The sequence below is a fragment of the Manacus vitellinus genome, unplaced genomic scaffold (genome assembly GCF_001715985.3).
Source record: "Manacus vitellinus isolate BGI_N305 unplaced genomic scaffold, ASM171598v3 scaffold_10_pilon, whole genome shotgun sequence".
In the NCBI taxonomy this organism is placed as follows: Eukaryota; Metazoa; Chordata; class Aves; order Passeriformes; family Pipridae; genus Manacus; species Manacus vitellinus.
The window spans coordinates 15,729,827-15,750,507 of NW_021938838.1; the positions used below are offsets into that span (position 1 = coordinate 15,729,827).

At 38.1% G+C, this 20,681-nt stretch overlaps 1 long non-coding RNA gene across 2 annotated transcripts; it reads right to left on the bottom strand.

Moving 5' to 3' along the window:
• Positions 1-14,771: 14,771 nt before the first annotated feature.
• Positions 14,772-19,770, bottom strand: LOC108642412. 2 transcript variants are annotated; one of them, XR_001922582.2, is made up of 4 exons: positions 19,719-19,770; positions 16,777-16,884; positions 16,162-16,204; positions 14,772-14,978 (listed from the first exon to the last, which is right to left on the bottom strand). It is a non-coding gene; the product is annotated as an uncharacterized LOC108642412 (long non-coding RNA). The 2 variants fall into 2 exon arrangements; XR_001922583.2 differs by lacking the exon at positions 14,772-14,978 and adding an exon at positions 15,690-16,039.
• Positions 19,771-20,681: the final 911 nt, after the last annotated feature.

Genomic DNA, 20,681 nt, shown 5'->3' on the forward strand with positions numbered 1-20,681 from the left:
TTTTCAGTTATTCTTTAACAACTTTTCCAGCACGACACACAGAAGTCAATGGCCTCCAACGAAAGAAATTCAAGTGTTTCCTTGTGTGAGGGGAGCTAAGTCAAAGCAGTAAAATCCCTCTGAGGTGTGAGGGGATCCCTGGGCTCCCACTGCCACAGCGCTCACAATGCAGACAGCTGGGGGCTGGAATTAGATGGTCTTTAAGGTCCCTTCCAATCTAAGCCTTGCTATGAGTCTAAGTCTCCTGCCCATGAAGCCCAAAGCACCGGGCTTGGTGCTCCATCTGAAGGTGTGAATGCCTCAGTCACCACAGAGAAACTCCAGGAGCTGCTTATTTTAGAACAAAAATCTGCAATGTATTTAAAGGCCAATCTTATCATTGAAAAAAACCCAACCAAACAAGGAAACAACATAAACTAACAAGTCAGAGAGACACAGACATCCTACTCAAGGGAACAACTGCAAGGCATGTCCCTCACCCCTGCTGTGAGGAGGAACAGCCACCGAGCAGTTGTGGTTTGCCGGGCGGTGCCGCAGTGCCGGAGCCGTGGGTTACCAGAGACCTGCCAGGCCCTACAGCACCAGGACACCTCAATGGCACTGAGATGCCTCCTGCCCCTCTGCTCCCAGACCAGAGACCCTCCAGCCTCTCATGCCAAGGGATGTCCAGCCCTGACCAGGAGCTCAGGCTTGTACTTGGCTTTGTGGGCATCCCCACCCTGCTGTGTGTCTGAGGCAGGCAGCTCCTACTCCCCAAAGCTCCCCAATGTGCCTCTTCAGAAAACACAAACTTTGCAGGAGACTTTTGCCTTTTTGCACAAGTTCAAGCTCATGCCTGATTGTTTTTCCCCCCTTTAATAAAGTAGATATCCTGGGAACAAGTCCCAGAAATCACCACAGCAGCCTCTTGGTTCTCTCAGCTCCATTGCCTGGTAATTCCTATGGACCCTTCGCACAGCACAGGAGATCTCTGATGACCTTCAGCTCACCCACCTCACCAGGGCCTTTAACTGAAGGCTTTGGGTGTCTAATATGGCAACCTGAAACTACATAAAAGCTGTACACACTTTCATTAAAAGCAACCAAGGGACCTCAAAAACCCCACTGACCATAGCAACACCAGTGTGCCCTGGGCTGGCTGTCACACCTCTGCAAGCATCACGATTGCTGCTGCAAACACTGCTGACTATAATGCTGTTTTATTATGTTTTTCTGTGCTAAAACACGGTAAATGGGTGATATTGCTTCCAAAATTCAGAGCTTTCTAGTTAAATGCCAAGGGTCTGGTGTCCCTACACACAGCTTAGTAACTCTGACCCCCGTTACTGCCACAGGCCACTGCAGAGCAAGTTTATCAGGAAGCAATTAAATGGCACAAGTGGAAGTGAGATCTTTTCATCAAGTTTGCTTGCACTTCTGAAATTCATCAGAAATTTCAACTGACTAAAAAGCAAATTCATTAATTCACATATTCAGTAAAGTGGTAAAGTGTAGACACTAAAATGCCATTTAATATTAACATTTAAATTCCATATAAATTTTCAAAATTTTTTTCAACAATTTCAAATTTCAGATTTTGTAAGGGTTTTTTTGTATCATAATGTCATGGTTACAGCTAGTACAATTCTGAACAATGAGCCCACAAACACTTAAGCATTAACAATAAACTTCCCTTTTAATATTCCTCATTATCCACAGTCCAAGGCAGACAAAGTAATATATACAATTCAAAGACAACTACTGCAGATCTCAGTACCCCAGAGGTCTAGTCCTAAAAGTTTTGGTTGTAAAACTCTTCTCTGCTCCTCATCATATATTTCTTCCCAACCCTCCCATAGAGGCAGCCCTGAACTGGATGTTTTTCCCTTTTTATTTATGTGATTTCTCATGACATGTCATGCACCACATTCACAGCAATCACTGGCAGATAGTTAAAGTTTCTAACGGGCTACAGGGGAAACCATTTTCCACCAACTGTTCTCCTACATGCCAGGATAAAATATGTCTTGTGGACTAAATCTCTTCCCACTTGTATCCTGCCAAAAAGTGTGGGTTTTGTTTTTTAAACGAGGCTTGAATGAAATTCCATTAGCTATTCCTGAGCCATGGCAGAATAACTATTCCAGCATAAAAAAATCTAACCACAGATAATTGAACTTGTCTCAAACATGACTTGTTTTCTGGAAACATGACATGGGAATAGACTTTAGTATAATGGCAAAGTTATTTGTTTTGTACAATCTTCATTGAATCAAAACCAGTTAAAGACCACTTGAAATCATAAGGTCTTAGAAAAATATTTTAGATCAGCTGGGATGCTTTAACCATAGATGTCTTCTTCATGGATGGATGAATACATCCATTAGCTTGCACGGTTTACAATCTATGTATGTGGAAAGCCATCAGAACTCAGAAGTTATTCCAGAATTGCTATCATCACTTTTTAATTTTTGATATGCCTTTTCAGCATAAAAGAAACAAAATTATTTAAAAATAAAATCAAAAGCAGAATTGTTTTATCCATGTTATTTTTTGTGATATTTTATACTGTTGCTTTTGGTTTTGAATGTTATATCAATGCAAACACGAGGAGTGAGAGATTTTATATTTAATTTTCTGTACACAATGACTGTAACTAGACTATTTCACCCAGGAATGGTAAGAATTACAACACATTTCCTCTAAGCACCAAACACACAGAAAATTTAGCCTTTTAATTGCTACTGGATTGAGTTTAAGCTTTTTGAGAGAAAATGAGGAATTCTAGGCCAAAGTAAATCCAAACTTTGTTGATGTCTGTTCTTGATGCATCCAAAGGTATGTTCAGCATTCTAGTCTCATGACCCCTGGAAGATCACAGCTCATGGTTTCCTATATAACTCTCCTTAATTCTTCACAGATTTTTTTTCTGCAGATACTGTACTGGGAGTTGGGAAAGACAGGGGGTAGCAGCCTTGGGCTCCAAACTTACCACTGCAGATGACTCTGGGAAGAACAAAAAACACATGGATAACCATCCTACTACCCAAATTCTGCTCTGATCCCCCGTTTTCAGAGCTTGGAAAGAAAACTGGATTTTCTCCAAGGCTAGACAGGTGGCAGGGAAATATTTTTTGGTTAATTACCTCAGAATGCTGGGAAAGGTGTGCTGCTACCTCATGTCTGCATTGCGCTGCCTCACACTGGTAATTAAGCTGATCAGTCCTGGTACATCTACCCACCAATCAAAGCTGGATATAAGGGATATTTTGAGGAGACAAAGCATAAAACAGCATTGAATTAAGAGTTTGGGTAATCAAGATGGCACATGTTCTACTTGAAAAATAAGGCCAATCCTTCCAAAAGAGGGACAGCTGGCATGCTGAAAGTCAATCTTAACCACAAGAAATGTATTTCTTGCTTTAAGAGTCACAGTTGGGGCCTCTGTGCAGGCTTGTAGCTAATGAGTTGATAATGTCTCCTTCAGGAGAAGGGAAAAAGGCCACTACTCAAATTCTCCTTGATTCCTCTTCATTTGGGATCCTGGCAAATCAAGGTTGGTTCTAATATTTTTATAATGACCGGTCTTGCCAATGGTGGACTCGGTGACAAGCACGCTCAACCCAGCCTTAAATTAAACACAGCTTTATAAGTGAAAATTGGAGACTACACATAAGCAGTTTAACTGAGATGATGAAAACAACGTGCCTTTACACAGCAGGCATGTTTGCAGCACTGCAAATGTCTCACTGTTTCAGAACACTGCTCTCACCCTTCGCATTGTGACACTCTCGAACACATCCGAATTTAAACACCATTATTTTTAATGCACTGTTTTCTGTAGGGAATACCACAGCAAAGTCGATTTTGTATCATTAACAGAAAGAGAGAGATTTTCTGCTATCAGCGGTGCCAAAAAAATTGCAGCCTCATGTATTTCTGTAAAGACAAGTATGAGAGATGTTCCTGTATTTCTTAAGAGTAAATAATGTGCTACCCTGCCAAATCCACACAAATGTAAAAACAAGCACAAGAGTGCAAAGTTAGTGTCTTTCTTAATATTTTCCAGAAGCAGAATAATTTGGCCCAGGCAGAAATATGTGTGTGGCACTTAATGCTTACTTTACCTGCAATTTGCTGCAAGTATCTGTGAAAGCATGTGTGCACATGTCAGTAGCCAATTTAGTTTCCAGGCTTCACAGAGGACTAGATACATATTTTCAGATATTTTTTTCTATAATCTCTAGACATTAACTATTTGGTAAAATTAGGTTGACAATTAAGCATGCATGTTTTATAAACTGTCCCTTAATATCACCCAGTCTTACAATGCCTGGACTTAAACATAACTTAGTATGTAAGACATTTCTACAAACAGACTTCTAAGAGGCATAAAATGCAAACTGCAGCAGAACCTAAGAGTAGTAAACAGTATTAATTGAAGTATTCATGGGAATTTTCAAAGCATAAATCAAACGAATAAATTGCACAATTTCTAAACTATTGCTCCCAACAAACTTTACTCTAGAAAAAAAATAATTGCTTACACTGCTTTTTAAAGACACATTCCTGCCAATTCTCAGTTAGAAACCAGTCTCAATCCTAAAAAAAATAAGTAACTTCAGCATTTGTTAAATTTAACTGTTAATATAAAAATGATAAAAAGTAATATAAGTTTTAAGATGGCAAGTGGAGATCAGAGTCCCATTCTGACATGCAAAGGTGATACAACTTGAAATGCTGCTAGACCGATTTTCTAATAAAAATGAACAAAACAATCAAATAAATTATATGAGGTCATTAAAACTATTAAAGTCATTCATCAAACAGAAAACAGATCTTTTGATTTTCAGAGAAATACTAAGACTCCAAACATCCCTCTGCAAACTCTTTCATCATTTCAGTGATTTTCAACATGAGTCCATCCTCGTCTGATTCTGCCGTATGCTGCCTCCTGCTCCTCCCCCACTTCTCCTCTAATAGTGTTCAGAGAGAACTTCAAGATGTGGGCTAATGGAGCTGGCATGGGTTGGAGTTTAATATTGCATGTGCTTAACTTTTTGTGCAACTGACCAACATGACATGTCTAACTGTATAAATGGAAGTTTTATGGTGATAAGATCAGTAGTTACTGAGATATTTATGTGACATGCTGACAGATATAAAACTACAAAGCTTGCTTTTATGCCTTACATCCTCTAGGAAAAAAAATAAATACTAGGATGATGGGTCACTTTGAAGAGAATTTATTATCTAAATTACCTAATACCTGGCTAAGTTCTAATATGCAAGATGAGGTCTCAAAAATGCTATTAAAACTATGGACTTTAATTTCAGAGGATCTTAGAATTCTCTGCCAAATGGGGCAGAGTACAGCCAGTTTGCTTGTCTCACTCTCTCTCTAGATCACAGTGCTGTCATCCAACCAAAAAGCAGAATGATGACAAAAACCAGAAAAAGGCACAAGATAATCTCTCTCCAGTTTTTACACTCCATAGGTTTAGGTCTCTCAGGGAGATTCTCATCTCTGCTAAGGTGGAGGAGGAAGACTATCTGAGAGAAGGTCAAGATTAAAGAAAATATATTATTTGTGTGTGTATATATATATATATGTACCTATATATACACATACACATATATAAGTATAATCTCTGGATGAAGTGGAGTCTCTTTTACGTTTTGATCTGGGGAAAACCAACCTCAGAAATTCTTACAGAACAAGAAGACAATGTTTCCTGCTGCTAGAAAGCAGCTCCCCCCAGCTGTGCCCACAGCTGAAGTTAAAAGCCTGCTCTACTTCCTTCTCTATTTGATGTGAATGTTTCTTCACACACTGAGAAGGCGGGTGGGCACAGCAGTCAGTAAAAGAAGGGGGAATAGCCTGGTGGCAGCAAGGAAGGGAGAAAAATAAAAATATTTTTAAAAAGACTTAGAGACTTGTAGGGAAACATAAGGCTAGAAGGAAAGGACAACTTCACTTCAGGAGACAAGTATCTGGCAGAATGCAAAGATTACTGACCCTGAGAACAAGATAACTCAGAGGACAAAGGAATCAGCAGACTAGGGGGAAATGCAAAACATTCAGCTGTGCTGTTACTTTCCCGTGAGGTCGGACCTTCCACAATACAGAGGATATTCAGTGCCCTTCTCCCCACCTGAAATGCCCCCCCCCCAGTTTGTTATTGTGCACATTTCCCATGGGAACAATGACCTGCAGCACCAGTGCTGAGAAAACCAAATACCACTTCAGTGCCTAGACAAAACCCTTATAATCACCCCCTCTAACCCATCCACACCCCCTTATAACCCTCAGTGCTGCTGTTCCTCTCACCTCCCACATCCTGACACCAGAAGGAAGATGCACAGTCCCCTCCATACATCTGCCACAAACATCCACGCTTTGTGTATCTCCAGGCGTGACAGAGAGAACAGTTAATCTCAGGCAGAGAAGATGTGCTTCACTTAGTGAATCCAGAACTTTTGTTTCCCAATTTCCCACGAATCTGTCTGGCTTTTTTCCTTAAGCCTTCCCGCCACAGGCTTCTCGGTAGCAGGTATTTTATACCTTTGGCCTGCTTCTGGTCTTGTCTGAAACATCTGGTGGGAAGGAATATAACAACAGTGGAATAATGACACAGAAAAGCATCAGTTGTTCCTGTGCCCATAACAAGTGCACGGGATCACCACATCTGTGTGTAAACCAGTGAAGGGTCAGGTGTTGGGAGAGTGACACTTAGCCCAGCCTTTGCCATTTAGAATTAATATGTTGGAAAGAAAATGCTGGATCCTTTTTGGGGGGGATAAATTTATAAATCTTGTCAGACCTACAGTATATATGGCAGTTTTTCATCCATTTCTTTTATCTGCAACATTAGGTCAGACTGAATTATCCCCCCAGCTCTAAAGCACCTCTGCTTGCTATTGGAAGAACAAAATGGGAATTCTTGTAAGAATATTTAGACTTTGTTTAAAATTTAACAGTGTCTAATGGCAAATCTCCCTATTAATCACCCATCTCGAAACTCTTTTTCAGATAAATCAGTGGCACTGTAAAATCCCTATAGTGACTTTTCTGGCACCATCATTTTAAGTTTATTTTGGATACTGTTAGAGGGACTTTGTTGATTGTGCCAGCTGACCGTGATGGTTAATATATAATTAAGATTCTTGACAATTCCTCTTATGTCAGCAGGAGCACATCAAGTCCTTTGTCTTCAGCTGATGCACACACCCAGGGCCGACTGTTCAGATACTGTTGGTAGCTCACGTATGAACTATCACCTAATGATTAGATAGAGCTGACAGAAATCAAAGTCTAATAATTGCAAGATAACCTCATATTTTAATTCAAGCAAAAAGACTAAAAATATTGTTCAATAGTTGTTGGGTTGTCGTATTCCCAATCAGACCTCCAAAGCTGGTGGTGGCCCCAGCTGCCTGTAAGAACAAGGCATATCACATTAACTCCAGCCTAATCTCTCAACAGAGGTGAGGTAATAGAACAGTGCTGCTGTCACTGGAGAAATGTTGGTGTGACTATAAGAGCAGAATCTGAGCATTAGCACTATCTCTATGGCTTACACTATATATACCTCAGGGTAAACTGATTCACTGCATAGAAAAACAGCCAAACGAGCAAACAAAAAAATCCCCAACCAAACAGAAACTATCTGGCCATTTTCCCTCCTATGCAACATCTTTCCTGTTCATTGCACAGCACAATCTTCCTTCCCTAAAACAGTTTTGCAGCTTTGCCAGACAACAGGATATGTAAATGTGATTTTGTTTAGGGGACATTAAGGATGCATGTGACAAAAGAGTAGCAGCATATCAGCCATGAATTAAAATCCGTTACTGTATTTTAGTTTATTGATCTACTGTAAGCTTCTCAGCATTGTCTAATTTAAATAAAACTTCAATTTGTAACAATACTATAAATAGAAGGCAATATTGATCAGAGTGCCACCAGCCTGCTGAACTTTTGTTATCACTGAAGCCTGACCAGTTAATGTTGAATGTTACAATTTATTACACTGCAAAGTACAATACAACACAATAGCATTTAGATTTATAAACAAAGATATGCTGAACTACTGAAAGCAAGTTCAGTCAGCTCAGAACAAGAACAGTGTTCTGATTTACTGGTGCTCCACAGCACTATTTCCCTACCTGAGGCAATATTTCATAATCTCTCTGATACAAACACCTGTTAACTCTGCTGAAGATTGAATAATTTGATTTCTTTTAGACTCTTTTAAACCCTAGCAAAACATCTGATGTCCATCAGCAAAGATTCATCACTGCTGTGGTAGGTTTTTTTGAGGTTTTGAGGAAGAACATTACCAGTTAAGATGGGCAAACAATGTCCTGGGAGACAGAACCTTCATAAAAAATAGTAGCAGATACCAGACTTCTATTTTTACTTATCTTCCCCTCTTCCCTTTTGTGAAAACAGCACAGTAACAGGCAAATTCCACATTAAGGGTTGTTCTTAGGCAACGAACAATAAAACATTCTCTAGACAAAGACTATTTCATTACAGATTTTCCACTCCTGAAGGAGTATTGTTTCAAATTACTGAATTGCCTGAAAGCAAGCTGAGTGTCCCTGCACTCACCTGCCAGGAAGGTGTTGGTGCTGCTTGTCAGAAGGCATGTGCTCACTTATCATTCTAGCTGCAGAAGAGAAGTCTCCTTGTGCTCTCTTCTTCTTCAAGAGTAAGGCCACTGGGATAGCCTGCAAGACAGAAAAACATCAAAGGAAACAGTTCTTGCTTGGTTTTGCTTCAGAACGGAGAAAAATCAACTTTCCCAATCAGGTCTTCTCTTCCCCAGAGCCAAAAGTGTGATTTAAAAAAGACTGCCCAACGAAAAGCATTTATTAGCTGTGCCTGGATGCAGCATTGCTTGGTGAAAGACAATGCTTACCTGCACGTGGGCAAGAGGAGATCATAAGCCAGCAAGGTATTGCCCAATACAGACTGCTCAGGTGCTCCAGGAGGGAATTCCTGTGGCAGTATTTTAACAGAGGAGAGCTTCTGTCTGCAAGGGTAGGAACAGATACCAACGTGAGGGACGTGTATTTACCACTTCCCTGTAAAGATCCCAGAAATATGATTCCACCAGTCATTACACTCAAACTCCTACATGATGCAGATTGGTGAAATTCTGAAGAGTTCCAGGAAATTGTTAGAAATTGTTAGAAATTCTGGGCAGAGGGAGGCTAAGGAACAGATCTGTCTGGAAGGACAAACTGGACAAGGGACACTGTCTGTTTGCAAGGGTCTCTTCCTCCTCCCCATTCTCTGCCACGGTTGGATCCTTCAGAGAAAAGGTTTCTTCCCCTGCCATCACACCACTCTGTTTTCTCAGGAGGTTGAAGCCTGTCCTGTGCCCTTTACTCTGCACCCACACAACAGCCCAAGACCCAGGGACTGGCTGCAACCCAGGTGATATAACCCAGGAAAAACAACCAAACACCCACCAAAGCCACATCTGCAGCAGGGCTGGGAAGGAGGGAGGATCTGCAACAGCTTCAGTTACAAAGCTGTGCAGGGAAATCATGTACATAGAACCGACAGCAGCACTTTTATTTGAATTAGAAAACAATAATGTAAATAAAGTAATATTAGTATGCACATTTCCTGGGAGAATTTTCTCTCTAGAGCTCGATGTCTCTTAGCCTTCAGCCAAAATAAAGGTCACCAGACAGTAGATTCTTTCTTTTCTTCCTTTAACAGAGAATGTAATCCAGTCTGACGCTTTCAGGCTGGGGAATTATTTTTTAATTGGGAACTGTAACTTAAACACTTATCATAGAAACAATGTTGGAGTTTTAACTTTACTTATTTAAAACAAGACCAGGCATTTTGAAATGGTTTCAGGTAAAGGGGATGTGATTTAACAGGGGATTTGTGGACAATGTATGTGGACAATTTGTATGCAATTATTAGACCAGCCTTTTAGGCCTTCATTCAAAATTCAGCATGTCTCTAGGTATTTTTGATATTGTCAGGTTAGGGCTAACATGGTCTTAATATGTTTGCTATTTACAGGTGCATGTACTCCTAATGTGCCCTGGCACATGTAAATATGCTGACACTCCCACCGTGCAGCATTCCTGCAAACATGGTGCAGCCCTCAGTAAAGCACAGGAAAGAAAACCAAAACTCAACCCAGTCAAATACTAGGACAATATTTTACAGTTTTATTTTTAGTTAGCACAGATGCAAGGTACCAAACTTAGAGAGATCAGGCAGTCTGCAAATTACTTAGACTACTTGTTCAGGAATTTTAGAGGAATTTGGCAAAAATAACTGACATTTGGTCCATTCCTACTTAAAATGTCATTTGATAGGATAATATTTGGCAGTTCTTTAAATATTTCCAGAAAAAAACAAATTTTAACTTCAATTCATATCTTAAATTTCAATTTTAATAATTCCATAACTATAATTATGAATTTTTAATTTTATAGTGATGAAGTCTCCAATCTGCACAATTCCTAAATCTGTAATTCACCCAAGCCATAACATTTTATATCCTTGCAAATGCCCAAGACAGTACAGAGCATGATTCTTTGCATAAACTGTTACAAACATATCAGGAATATGTTCAAATAAAATTCATAAATAATATTAACTACATAAAATACAGAATGTCTCAATCTGTTGCAGGATACTTTGAAAGCAGAAAAGGGGTTGCATTCACTGAATGTTTTGTTCATTAAAAAGTATTCACACCAGTCTAATCAAAAGTTTGGCTTTTGCATCCCCCTTTTCCTTTTCCAGCTGTCAAGTTCTGGTCTGAACACCACATTTGTTGACTTCTTCTGCCAAAGTCTTGTTTAGTTTATGGATTCACAACTGGACAGAAGGAAAAAGGGAGGCCTGAGACAGGCTGAAAGATAGACAAGAGCAGAGTTGAATAAAGCCAGATCAGGTGAAAAGGAAATGAGATCTGGAAAAAATCAAAAGGCAGGAGGCCTAGGGAAGGACAAGAGCACATATGGGAGAGGATTTGCAGATTGAAGGATATAATAATGGGGAACGGCAGCTAAGAGACAATGAAAGCAGCAAACAGATGGAAGGAAAAAGGACAAGGAAAGAGAAGTAAGGAAAGAGAAATAAAGTTCAAAAGTGCCAGAAATAGAGCAGGAGCTATTTAACAGTGAATCAGGCAGAGAGAAGGAAAGAAAGAAACAGAATGGAAAAGAAAATATTTGATTATTAAAAAAAGCCCCTACACTAAACTCTCCATCACACAGAGTTCCACAGCAGGAACTTTTTTTGCAAAGTCCAATCTTTGGAGCAGTTTCAATGCCAAGGTAGACCTGGTTAGAAAAAGAGTGTGTAACTGAACCTCCTGTACGCTTTTAATGCTAATAGTAATGATCTATTTTGAATAGTCCTACAAGTACTAACCAGATCCTTCAGAGTTGTCCTCTCCATTTCTCTGTATATAAACAGAAAGAATTCCATAAGGCAAATAAACACCTCTTGCCATCTGCTGAGAAGCAAGCACTAAGAGTCTTTACGAGTTCATTTTAATGAAAAACTTTTCAGAGATGCCTGGTATGTAACATGATCCATCAATGTTCCAGTTTCACAGCCCTTATTAAGACAGTCACATACAAAATGTGGCAGATTCTTTGCTTTCCAAGAACGATACGTGAATTAGGGAACACTTTAAAAATTAATATTAATTTCTATAACCCTTAAAAAAAACCCCTTGGCTGTTAGTTTGGACCACTGTATGTGCATATTAGGATAAAACTTCACATATTTCAAAAACTTACAGATTGCAAAAGCTATTTTAGGGGTTTTTTCAACATAAATATGGTACATGCTAAGATATTTTAAAAACACATAGATTAAACTGTATGGGTTATTCCATTTTGTTCGCTCTTAATACTACCATGGAAATACATATTTAGGTGGAAAAGGTAACCTGTGGAAAATACTACTGGCTGTTTGCAATGGAAGACAAACTCGAATCTCAAATTCCTTGCCATTGACTCAAAGCGGAATGGATAATCTCTGAAAACAAATAAAGGTTAACAATAATTGCATTGATAATTCAATTTCTTTGCTGAATATAAGGTACACCATGGGCCTTTATCCTGCAAACAGGAATAAAACAAAGAACACTTACAGATGACAGCCCTTACACAGGTACAGCTGCACCACACACACTCATTACAATAATCACGGCGTTAACCGTGTTACTGGTACCCAATTTCTGAGTAGTTTGGGCATGAGGCATCCAAAAGTGGACAGACAAGAGCCTCTTACACATATAAACAGCCAAGAATATTTCAGAAAGAAAGCAATGGATAAACATTTAGGCGGTGTTATACCTACTTTGATAAATCACATTATTTCCTGAAATAAAAATGGTCATTGCACGTGTGCCAAACTAGTCAGCTCCTAATTTTATTTGGGTTCTTTGCTGGTGTTTTGGGTTGTGGATTTGGGGTATATTTTTATATAAAATTTGTTCAAAATAAAGCCCCAGGTCAGTCTTGGTATAATTTTTTTAGCTAGTGAAGTTATGAATCCCTGAAAAAAGGTGTTTTTAATGGAAAGGCTGACAACCCCTTAAGTGTAGTGCTGTGAATGATGGCACCTTGATCAGAGTTGGGGAAAACATTCAATGTGATATAAGCCACTGAACTAAGTTGTAAAATGACAAGGACTGAGTGAACAGTTTTTAATACAGATAATATTGTTCATGTAGTCTATAAATATAGAATTAAATGTTGACCTCTATATCCCATGTCAAAAGTCAAAGTCAGTGTCAGCACATATTGTTTTTATTTGTTTCAAGAGAAAAATAGATCAACAACATTAACCTCACAATGAACAGAGAATTGAATGAATTAAAAAGCAGTACCCCATAAATCCCTTTCCTTTTATTGGCACAGTGATAAAAATGCCTAGGGCTTAGAGGAAAAGGGTAGTCTCAGACACTAGTCTGAGATGCTCTATGTACACAGAGCTGTACATCACATGCTAAAACAGAGGAACAGAGATATTAAGATTTGTGCAGTCTCATATAATACACAATATCCATCAAATTGCATCATAGCATCGTGCAAAACAGGGCATGTCAGATATCCCTAAGATGAGTAGGTTATCACAAAACTATTTTAAAGCAACTTTAGCTTTCCACCTACATTTGAAAAACACATTTCACAAAAGAGATTAAATACACCAAAAAAAGAGACTTTATTCAATACCATCTGTACTTGCAGGATATCAATAATTTAAGACATCACCTGGAACAAGCTCCATTGTGCTTAGAGAGTTACCAGCTTCACTGGTTGGGTATCTCTTTAAATTGTTGGCTCATTGTGATAGGACTGAGGGATATGACATTTTTCTCCTGTTTAAAAAGTCATTTTTTTCAAAACACCTCATAATAATAAAGGCCCCTATTTCACAATGCCATAGTAAATTTGACAGTTAACTAAAATGAGCAGTTTCAATTGCAAATTCAGTTTAATTGCAATTTTTAGTGCTGCATAATTAAACTGAAAATGTTCTAAAACGATTCACACAGTCAAAACCAGGACAGAAACAAAAGCACGTTCACAACATTGGTTTAGGGTTTTCTAATCAATTTCTAGGGAAACTCACAAAAAGTAACATTTAAAACCACATCAGTTTAACAAAAGAAAAGGAATGGTATCATCTGAAAAATTCAGCTGTTAGTTTTTGTTTACATTTTCTTATCCTCCTGCAGCTTGTAGGATATACACAAATTCTTTTGGTTTACTGCTTCAGTGATTATCTGCTGGCAATGTTGCATCATGTGAAAAACATTTTACAGCATTTGCACTGTGTACTAAACACACAAAAGCAACTAATTACAACGTTTGTCAAATCTGGAGCGTGTTCTGTGGTAGCTTACTGGAACCAAATAGCATTTTTCTTCTTGAAATGGGCTGGCTGACTTTGAGTTTCACCAGTAAAGTGTAGGCTTGGAGTGAAATCTTGACTCACACAAACTGCTGAAGGCTGGTATGCTGAAACTAATCTATATCTTGGTGAGAAAAGCCTTCTCAGGCTTGAACGTTCATAAGGGTTGAAAGAATTTTACAGCTGGCTATAAAGAGCAACTTTTCTGCTCCACATGTATTCATGCAGCTTCTGGGCAGAACCAGTCATGGTGCTTTTCATAGCTGGATGATCAGAAGACTTCTCTATAACTTCTAGTAAAGAGGGAAAGACATGTATTTTATTACACTAAAGCATTATTGGTGTGTAGGGCAATATTGAATGGCTGTATAAAGCAAGTCACTGAAGGTCTTGCTAAGCCTGTAAACTCAGTCATAGTTTCACACAGAAAAATAATGTTCAAACAGGGAAAGTACTTTGTAAGACTCATGGTTGATAAAATTAAATTCAACCTTGGTTTTAAATGATCTGCTTGTGATTTGAAGAACACTGCCTACTGCAGGAAAGAGGATGGTGAGTTTGTTTCAAGGGCCTAAAAAAAGAAATAAAATACTTTTTCCCTCTTTTTATGATTATTTGGTTCCTTATTCCATTAAGCCAACTTACATATTGGGAATGTTATAATATTGTAAGTTTGAAGTTCAGCTGCTACAATAGTCTGGTAACAGAAGCATCAGTTCTCTAGCTGAATAATACGTGAGTTTATGGTTGGTGGTGGTTCTCCACTGAACAACAAAATTAAGGTTTTGCTTTATGATTTGTGCCAAGGGGGCTAGGCAGGGGCCTGGTAACGTGGGCAGCTGCCAGTCTGCACCAGAGACTATCAGGATGGACAACAGAAATGAATTTTTGCAGAAGGAGAATGGAAAAGAGTCACAGAACTACAGGAGCTGGATCTTCAGGAGCATCCCAGGAGACTGTCCAGACTGGAGCTCTCAGGCAGGAGCTCAGCAGAGAGATCAATGTGTGAATGATGCTGCATCCTCCTCCTTGGTCTCATCCCATCAGAGCCATTCTTTAACTTGTTTAACTTGTTGCTCTGAAATGTCAAATAGCAATAACTTCACCGATTAAAAATAACAATTTTTCAATACGTCTATAAAAGCAGTGATCATATTTGTTAAACTGGTAACCATACTGCTTAACATAATTCCAACACTAACAAAGACACAAAACACAGACAACTTAAAACATTAAGAAAGATTCAAGCATATGAACAGGAAATACAAAAATGATTGACAGTGGCTGTTGATATTAATTGATAAAAACAAAGTTTATTTGTAAATAACAGTATCCCAATCTCATAATAATTTACAATTTAAGAAATTCAGCACTCAAGCCTGCAATATGAATTTCCTGTTTGCCATTTTTCGCCCACAATTTTGAAAGCTTTCTTATGCTTGTTGTACAGCTGGGAAGGTTCTTTCTCCAAACATCACCCAAGAAGTTTGGCATCACAGATACATTAGCTGGGATAAATGAATCAGCTCAAGTCTGGTATAGATGCTGTTATAGATTACAAATGGCTTATCAATATGTACAGAGTGTCTATGGTTTTCGACATTTCTTATTTAGTTTTGAAATACATAGATAACTATTCAAAGGCACAGCATTAAACTCACATAGCCTTTTTTTCTAAGAAGTCTTCAGTGTCAAATGACAATACTCCAGATTTATCAAAAAAATAAAGATGTGATCAGGTTATGCAATGATCCACTTAAGCTCAGCGAACTAATAAAAAAACCCAGTTATTGTGTTCACTATTATTTATTACTATAATTATTTCAATAATAATGAAATGCAGATAAGTATTTGGCTAGTTGAAATTTTAGCATGAGCTCCAAAAATTTCACACACATATAAAGCATACTGATTCCAAATATGGAGAAGCAAATTAGCAGATAAGCATTGTAATAATCATTAGTTAAAATTCTCCCATACGAGCTAGTGTCAGCTTCCACTTTCAGAGCCAAGGAAAATATTCATAAGCTTTTACTTCTTGTAATAGAGAATTCACTGTTAACTAGGATTCAGATCCCATGTGTTCAGTCTCCCTACAGACATGAGTCCTCCTTTAGGGTTTCTATCAAAAAGCTCTCACTGGTAACAAAAAATAATAAAAATATACCGTGACAAAATGCATTCCATCAGTAGGATCCAAGGGTATTAAAACCTGCAACAGCAGCTGCAGGAAAAAGAAAAAAATCAAATGTGCAGCCTACCTTCATTCCTTGAAGCCAGAGTCATCTGAGAGAATATTATTTTCTATTAAAATATAAAACATGCAATTATTGATTCTTCCTGCATACTTTTAACATCTTATATACCATACATTTAGACACATATTTTTACACTTTCCATTAAAATAATAGCTAGATGATAACAAGGTAAGATAGACCAATTTAAAATCTTGTAAGGCCATTAAGAACTTACTACTAGAAAAACAGAAATTAAGCACTACATTTTCACATCTGGGCTTGCAGAAATAGCTTTTGCAACTCTCATGCTTGTCTCTATAAATGTGCTCTTATTGTCAGCCTTTTGATCTATTTGAAGAGAAATAAGGACAACCACAGAGCTACATGTGTCACTCAAAACCAACAACATGCTCTGTGATATCAAGGAAAACTAAATAAGAGCCTCGACCTGCTAATAAAGGGATGGGAGGGACTCATTAAATCCAACAGCAAAACCAGGTAGGAACCAGTGCAATCCAGGACTCGTGCCTCCCATTTACACTGCAATACATGGGTGGGATCTGGTTTACTACAGATCACCTGGGAGGAAAGAAAGGGAATCTCGAGCAATAAAAGAGCCAAAATGGATAAAGTGCTCACAGGTACTGTTGCTTCGCTGACGTTGGAGAACAGAGCGAGGGGGGTTTGTCACAGTTCCAATGTCCCCCAAATGTTGCTGCTACAGGAGTTCTGCCCCTTCAGTGCAATCTGAAAAAAATAATTCATATACAATACCTAGCACATTGACAAGCCAAAGATTTTTATTATTACTTTCTTATTTTTACCCATTTACGGTTGCAAATTAATGGAATTACATGAGACTGAAGCCAATGACAACTGCTAATCTGTAAGCAACAACAAGCAAGGAAAAGCTGATAGGAGTACAGCTGTTTTATTTTAATTGAGGAATGATTTTATGTTGGAAGCACTCAATATTCACAGCAAATTAAAAATAATGAAGTGAATTGATACCAATGATATTTTTTTTTACCTACTATCCCTTTGTAAATCTATTTCTTCACACAAATTGACATGTCTAATTGATACATACGCTATTATTCCTCATTAGTAGGCTGAATAAAATAATTCTTGATTAAATTTATTGCAATTTACAATCCAGCATAATGCTTGCAAGCTATAAAAGTCAATCAACAGGAAACAGAAAAAAAACAGATGACATTATTACTTCTTATATATACACAATAATCTCATGTGCTTCATGGAACCTTCCTAAGCATTTCATTGCTTCTCAGGAGTTAAGGCCTGTCTCCAACAGGTCACTTCATTTTTCATATGACCATAAATATATTCCAGTACAGTCTGAGTTTTTTGATAAATATCACCTCTAATAAGCAAATTATTTGTGTATTTAGCAATCTGTCAGAAGTTGTCTGGAAGAGTTAGTCTTCTACTAACACTCAAACAAAATTATGCAGAAAAGCTGATGATTTACTTTGTCTGGATCAGGGCATTTGATTTATATTGTGTTATCACTGTGCCAAAAAGTTCAACCAAGTAGCAAAAATTCAGAATTCCAATGAAACAAAGAAAGTCCATAGCAAATCTGACAAGAAAAATATATATTCTATGATGCAAAATTTCCAACCAAAAGGCAAATTGAATCAATGGCAGGTCAGTCTGTTCTGTATAATTCTAACTTATTCCACACCTTGCCCTGGACTCTACAATTTTGTAGGAAATTCTTTGGTATTATGAAACTAGCAGAGCACCTATTATGTTACTCTCTTCTCTAATGGCAAGAAAAGTATGTTATGACCAGAACATTTCTATGGCCTATTGCTCCTATTTCTCTGGAGAATGCAACAGCTGGCACAGGATTGCTGCCCTTGCTGACACTGGGCTTCAGAACTGAGCAATAATTTACCCAGAAATGCAGTAAATATATGCTATATCTTGTACAGACACAGAACAGTCATCCTAATTTTGTCATCTTAATAAAATTTCTTTTTGAAGAGCTTCTGATGCCCTGACTGTGTCTCTGCCCTGATTGTAGTCTGTATCTCAACTTGTCCAGATAAGCTGAAAGAAATTGCTGAAAAAATCATATATTATTGCATAGGACCACAGCTTTGGAATTAAAACCTAACCTGTAAAGGGAATGTTTTCCATTCAAATTACATACCATGTTCTTTGTAAGACCTTAAATAAAACCTTATTTTCAAAAAATTAATCTGGATTTTATTTTACAGATATTTTAGATTCACAGTTGCATTTTTATGCAACATAATTCCACTAAATAATGTTTCTTTTGTTGCTACTTGTGAATTTTGATAAAATCTTTGTAAAAGGCAATAGATCTCGATTCAGAAAGACCGCTGACATTTCAGAACCAGTCCTTACATTTCAAAAAATATGAGGAAGACATACTATCAGCAACAAAACCAGCTGTTTCAGGATTCATCTACTATTTGATACATGTTACTCAGCACAGTAAACAACCTATCTGCCAGCAGTAAAAAATCAAAGAGTTCTGTGCTGACTGAAGAGCATCTTTTAAAGAACTTAGGATGTGGCCCAAAAAGCAGCCCTTAGAAGCAGGCACAGGTGTTCTGGTGTTCCCAGGGAAACGTGCCATTTCAGAGAAAGTGCTGTCACCCAGAGCTGCACAGAGCCCACATCTGAGATTACCTTTAAGGGTGACTAAAAGTATTTCCAACAACTGAACCATCCATAACAGAGCAAAAATAATCAGGAACTATGGCAACCAGTGAGCCCTATTTAAACTGAATTCTAATGTATATCCTCCATATCACTTTTACCCTCTGCTGTCAAAGGTGACTAATTCGTTAAATCTTTCCAGCCTACTTCTCTGGACAATATATGAAAAATAAGATGGATATCCAGTTCATTCCTTCTGATCCAGGGTGCTCTCCAGGTCTGCACACACCCAGAGAGGGTAAAGGCACCATCAGCTGTGCCAGGCCATGGAAAATGAGCTGGCACAGGACTGTGGGCAGCCACCATGCAAGGGAACAGCAGGGATTTGTGTGGTTGGAAACATCACAGCTGGGTGTGATGTCCCAGGGTGGGCCAGCTCAGCAGCAGAGCCACAAAGCAGACCTTCATATTTCAACAGGCATTATCTTGTCATCCCTTTTAATCTAGGAATACCATATGGAGAAAAACATGATGGCAAAGATTATGATCAGTCTTAAATACACCTTTTTCATTCAGCTCTAACAAACTCAATAGGAAGACTATTTCATAGAAGAGCACAACAAATTGAAATTCAATAGTTTAGTTAATCCAAGCATATTGAAATAAAATTATACATACATATATATCTATATATACACACATGAGTGTGTGTGCACAGTGAGGGAGAAGCTTCTGCCTTCTTATACATATGATTTCTATTATAGAGTTTGGGTAAGGAATGTAATATCACAGCTCTTTAAAGTTCAAGGATATTAAGGAATGCTTTTAGCTGCAAACATAAAAACAAACCAATACATCTATAACAGATTTGTAATTTTTAAATCTTAATAACATTTGAAATTAATAAAAAAAAAATCACTCACTTTATTATATTCACCACCACAGAAGACAAAGGTATTATCCAGTTGAGTCTATACCAAAAGGAAACGCACACATTAATATCCGCCATTTGATACATATTCCAAACACAAGAAGTAACAAATTTGGTGACAAAACTGTCAAAATATGTTCCACAAATACATTGGCAAGAGATCTGGACATACTAAAGAAATTCAGTGAAACAAAATAGGTGCCAAATGGGGATGTTTGACAGAGTGTTCAAAAATACATTTAGACCAAAGCAGGAACACATCCAACAGAGAGATTCTCTACATAAATTATCATGAAACTATTAGAAATAATTGGCCAGTGATTTCAAAATATTACATATACTTTTAATGTTATCAAAGAGCTGTGTTGTGAACCATGTGTGATTTCTTGGCAATTGAATTTTTGGCCACGCAACAGCGTTTTTAGACGCAAGTGAAAATACTATATCCCATACTGTAAGTCAATCTGTAGTCTTTGAAACTGAGTCGAGCTTCCAAATGCTTTGAAAGGCTGTTAGGGGAAATACTGTGGAAGTCTGGATACTCTGGGAGGCTGCAGAGCACAGCCCTTGCAGGGGCTCTGTTGAACAGACGCCTTCCCAAGGCTGAAGAGAGCCTGGATAATGAAGATGTCATGGCCAACCATTCCAACAGTGTCCCAAACCACCACATCAGTGTAGGTCCTATGTCTCTACAAGTCTAATAAGAGCAGATTAATTTATACACAATGCTGTAATACAGGCATTTCTTAATAAAATAAAGTCATCTCAGCGTTTTCAGATACTTTTTTAAATGCAGATAACCACTGTGGAGACACCTGCAGATGGTGAATGAATGGGGTCAGAGGTTCTGCCCTGAAGAGCTACCTGTTCACACCCTTCACACACATGAAATTCAAATTAATACTGTTTAAGAGTTCTCAAGAAATACACACTTTATAACAGACAAAATCTGATC